Below are 5,746 nucleotides of genomic sequence, written 5' to 3' on the forward strand. Positions count from 1 at the left end.
GGGGATGGTGATGCAGGAAGATTTCCACAAAACATCTCTTGTGTTAAATATCATCAGCACTGTTTGAATGAAAGTACTAAAAATAAAAAGATTTTTATATATTTTCCTTCAGCACTGTTCTTATTTTGACATCAAATGTGCTGATCTATCTATGGAAGGTTCCAGCTGTTGATTAGATTAATTAAGTCTAAACCGGGTGCAGGTCCAACAGATGAATGCAGAGAACCCACCCTCAAATGTGAGAGCACATTATGAAGTAAGACCTACTGGAAATGTTGCGTTCATGTGCTCAGACTCTGGTCGGGAACAAGCCTCATGGAAAGTTTTACTACTTCACACCATCCCAAAACATTTCCAGGATACAAAAAGGAACACTGTTGGGAGTGGGGTGTGTGTGTGTGTGTGTGTGTGTATATATGAGTGGACCGCTCTGTAGTTGGTAAGGTTAGGTGACAAACTAGTGTGCCGGTGTTTTTATGAGGGTGGGAGTAGGTAGGTGATGCATGTGTGTGGGAGTGTGTGGGAGTGTGTGGGAGTGTGTGTGTGTGTGTGTGTGTGTGTGTGTGTGTATGTATAAGCACTTTCTAAACACTTCACTCACTACACTCACTTTCTGAATAAACATTGTGGCCTCGAAGGAGAACTCAGTACGTCATGCATTAATCTTTTCTTTATATATATATATATATTTATATCTATCTTTTTACTTATTTTTCATTTATTTTTTTGGAACTTGGGGGCAGCACAAGTTACAAGGTATAACACAACATTGACATATTACCACCTAATAAAGTTGATATGTGTTAGCAAACAGTGGCTTATTCACATATTGAGCAGACGTGGAGCAACGTTAGTCTTCATTTGGAGCTGTGTCTCTGGCCAACCACCGAATCCAAGGCAAATATTCACTCTCCATTTAGATCTGTTGCTTTCGACTCCTGAGGGAAATATAAGGCTCTTTAGCTGCTAAATGCTCCACTATGTTCAACCAGCTCGTTGCTAACTTTGCCTGTCTGCTGTTTGCTGCTGGGCAGGAAGTGTACAGTGGGGCTTGTCAGAGCTTTTTTTTTTTTTTGTTGTTGCTAAAAATGGCTGCCTGCTGCGCCTGGAAATGGGGTTAATGAAAGCAGCGAGGGTGAAACAAAACAGTGAAGTTCTCTAAGAGCTCTATGAACTTGCTGACCTCAAGCAAGTTCAACCTCAAGCAAATCCAGTTGCCTTCGTATTCAGTAGTTCTTAGAGATACCATGACCTGGATGACTGACAGACGAAACCATAAAAACCAAAACATCGAGCTGAAAGATGCGGAAACCCTCCATAGAGCTGAGGGAAAATACAGATTCAGATGATATTTCTTTGTGGGCTTGTCACTATGAGTGACTGCTTTTCTTATTATACATGGTTATTTCATCAATAAAAATACTGACTAAAGCAGCTTTAAATAATTTAATACTGGTATTAATCCACTGTTTGGATTATTTTATGTTCCTGTCTGGGGTCAGTACAAATGTACACTTACTGATTTTTGACACCATCAAATAATATATTGGTCAAGGACTTTACACTGAAAAATATCATTAAACTTACACGAAATTCTTTTATATTCTTGTTTTCCCAAGCAGTTACATTTTAGTTAAACTATATATTATATTTTACTTGTATCAGTGCCTGGATATAGTAAAAAGTATCTACTCCAGATACAATCCTCAGACCAGAACAATCATCGAAGGTCTTGCAATCTGACAAAGAAGCCTGTCGCCTGATGAGCTCCGCTATAAGAAAACCACCTGGCAGAAATTGACTCAGGCAGTCATTTAGACAGCCCAGAATTGAGGTCGAGGACCTCTGCATGAATGCAATTCAAGTCTCCTTTTACTCCAGCACAAGGAACCGGGGGGAAAGTGTCATCGCAATAGCAGATTTATCAAAATGAAATAGATCCTGGAACCGATGCTTAGCACTGAAGAGCTGAGAAACAACTTTTATTTCTCCTTTGTCTTTTTTTTTTTTTTTCTTGCAAAAGCAATACCCTTTCCTCAGAGATCCAAAGATGCAAAGAAGAGATCAAATAGCACCTTAGGGAGAGGGGAGGCTTTTTCTCCTTGTTATTTCCTTTTATTTCCACCTAGCACATGGGGTCAAATAATTAGTATGCATTAGGTGTGTAAAGTGAGTAAAAGATATTCAGAGGCAGACTGATTGAGACTAATTAAGACTGAGATGATGAAAAAAAGCCAGAAAAAAAAGGCAGAAATTCACCTGCCTCAAACACAAATATCATCCATGTATCCCACCACAGAGATCCACTGTAACCACTGTGCTCCCGGGACTGGACAGGCAGAAAACAGTCTCTTGATTTCTTGTACGCTTTACTGTACGTGACTCTTGGTGCAGGGTTTCAGACTAAAACCAGCACATCACTGTTATCTAAGAAACAGATAAATTGTATTAAACCCTGACCACCAACATTCCTGTATGATATCACTGCTCTCAGGAGCAATTTCAGAAATCCCTTTCCAGGCAGCATTAGCATTACGAGAGATGATGCGGTGAGAGACGGATACGGCTCAGAAATCAATAAGGCAATGCTGATATACTTCCTCTCGGATATATTTTTGACACCAGCAGCACGGGTTCCCAGGCGTTTTTTATCTGCCTTCAAATACCAGTAAGTGACCTGCTGTATTTTAAAGTAGCAGAGTAGCAGAATCCCTCTTAGCAATAATACAACCTCACTTGAAAAAGGGCTCTGGCTTTTCTGCCGCACTGTGGCCGATGTGATGTGAATCATTTACACAGGCGTGCTCTTGGATTATTAACATCCATGTGGATATACTGACGTGCACGGGCAAAAAATATGACAAATAACCTCTCCTGGTAACACTAATAACTTCCAGAGAGGGTTTTTTACTAAAAGCATTTCCATTACACACGCTGAATTCAGCAAATTTAACACCACAGAAACACTCGAAGGATCCCGACCAAAAAAAGCTGAAAATATTTTCAAATGATCTCGCACAATCAGATACAGATTCGTTTTAATTAATTCGCAGGTTAAAGGTTATTTTTTTTCAAAGACAAGTGGCATTTTGATATTTGCACTTCTCTCTCCACCCACTTCATCAAATTTTCAACGATTCAACAATATCCACATTTCAATAATGAGCTCTTTCACATGCTCTCCTGCCCCCCCCCCCCCTTTTTGTCTCCGGTAATTACTTGTTGGACACGAGCAGTATCAAACATTGTGTGCAGCATAAACAGCTGTTGACACACACACACACACACACACACACACACACACACACACACACACACACAGCAGGGTGCGTGTTGAAGGGCAGAATGGACACCAAAATGGTAAAGCTAATTAAAAATAATTAGCTGCGTGGGCTGTCAGTGTACCGGCCATTCAAGCATCATCAGAACTTAACATGATGCTGTTAGAGATCAGTAAAGTTCAACATCATGATGAGGACCATTACAGAATTTCTACATAGACATAACAGTGTTTGGACTGCAAGTGGAGAGCTGTTAAATGATTGAAATCAAATGAAATGAAAGAATAAACACCAGTGTAAAGGTATTTTTTGATTTATCTTATGCTACTTTACTCTTATATTATCACTACCTTCCAGATGGAAATATTTTACTTTTGATTCCACTGCATTCATGTGGCAGCTACATACTGTATATATCATTAATTACTTTGCAGCTCTTCCACCTCTGATTATATCTATCTTCCAGAGTCCAACCCCAGTCAAACATTCACACAGAAAATGTGTGAAAACAGCTGGTTGAAAAATATCATTTTACACTTCAGTAACTAAAAAAAAAGACGAAAAACAGATTATTTCTACAGAAATAACATAAAAAGTCCACTCGCTATGAATAAAATTTGGTGTAAATCCAGACTCCAGTCTTTAAACAGGGAGAAATGGTGGTTATACAGAAGTCAAAGTTGAAATATTCATGATTCTTCCACATTCCCATTACCACCTGAGTGAAAACAGCAAATTGAATTCTAGATTAATTTCTCCTGTTCTTTTTTTTTTTTTTTAAACTTGGGTTGTGTGTCTGTTCACGCCAATCGCCACAACTGTGCAACAGAAGAAGCAAATACAACTTTATTAAGAGCACAAGTAAGACTTTATAAAACTCTCTCACCGTCTCTGTCCTATTGTTTCTCACCCTCTCGGTCTCAATCATGTCGTCTCACTGCAACACACACACACACACACACACACACACACACACAAACACGCAGCGGCACCCAGAATCCATGTCGCTATGACAACTCTGCCAGGCCCCTGCGGCGGGGTATCGAATGGGATTCCTCTGCTCATTATTTCCTCAAATGCTTGCTCTGGCTTCTCAGATTTTTTTTTTTTTTTTTTCTCCCAGAGAGCCACAGTCATTATTCTGGCTGAGAGATCTGCCTTCAAAATCACATGTGGGTGGCAACAGTCAGGACTGCAGACTTACTGGGTGAATAATGCATCTCACAGTTTTGCCTTACATGCATACAGACACAATAAGTGATAAAGACAACAGGGATCAACTCAAAGCTCAAATCCTTCCTAAACTGCGATTTATGTGTATGTATGTGAGTTTTTCCAGCCTATTAAAGAAATACCTGAGTAACTGCGACATATTGTTCTGCTGCACTAGTTTATGTTGATACTAATACTATTATTACACTCCAACAGACAGAGAGAAAGCTTAAATCTAGATGTGAAAAAAGAGATAAAATTGTGTCCTTTAACAGCTAATTTTCTATGTTGAGTGTTCATCATGAAGCGAATGATTTTAATGTGAGTTTTTGAAAATTCTGGAGGAAGTTCATCTTCACTCCCTGTTCTCAGGTAAACTGCTTTCCTCTTTTGAGTGTATTCATGACACAGAAAAGCACTCCAAAGTTGAGAAGTGCTTCAGGACTATCTCAAGCTCTCTTCCCGTGTGTGTGTGTGTGTGTGTGTGTGTGTGTGTGTGTGTGTGTGTGTGTGTGTGTGTGTGTGTGTGTGGCAGTGAGGAAACACTGTGAATCTTCTAATCAAGACCCATGGACTTGCAATCAGCGTCTGGCGAGAGATGGGTAATTAAGTCTGGGCCACTTCTGGGCTGCAGTGTAACACTCGTGCCTGCTGACACACATGCACCCCCCCCCCCACCCCCCCCACCCACACACACACACACACCACCACCACCACCCCACACACACACACCTTAAGAACACATCATTTTCATTATATTCCCAATGAACGGAGAATACCTGAAAAAGATATCAATTGGCATTCTAAATCTTTGTCATGCCCTAACATACACACACACACACACACACACACACACACACACACACACACACACACACACAAACAGTACACACACAGTACACACAATCACACACACGCATTTCCACTAAAAGGAAACTCAAAACCATAATTCTCTCTCACAAAAGGAACATTGTTATTAATCCATGTCACACTGGAGCCACAGAGAGAGAGTTTTCATGTCCTCCCTTTTCAAATGCTTACAATCAGGCTTGTATTCACATCTATTAGCCTTTGTGTGTGTGTGTGTGTGTGTGTGTGTGTGTGTGTNGTGTGTGGCAGTGAGGAAACACTGTGAATCTTCTAATCAAGACCCATGGACTTGCAATCAGCGTCTGGCGAGAGATGGGTAATTAAGTCTGGGCCACTTCTGGGCTGCAGTGTAACACTCGTGCCTGCTGACACACATGCACCCC

The 5,746-nt window shown here is 40.5% G+C and overlaps 1 protein-coding gene across 2 annotated transcripts in view; it reads right to left on the reverse strand.

Annotated features, from left to right (window-relative positions):
• The window catches only part of LOC111224635 (copine-8), an 80,340-nt gene that overhangs the window by 30,707 nt on the left and 43,887 nt on the right, over positions 1-5,746 (reverse strand). The window lies entirely within an intron of this gene.

Source organism: Seriola dumerili, unplaced genomic scaffold (genome assembly GCF_002260705.1).
Source record: "Seriola dumerili isolate Sdu_G_001 unplaced genomic scaffold, Sdu_1.0 BDQW01000138.1, whole genome shotgun sequence".
NCBI lineage: Eukaryota > Metazoa > Chordata > Actinopteri > Carangiformes > Carangidae > Seriola > Seriola dumerili.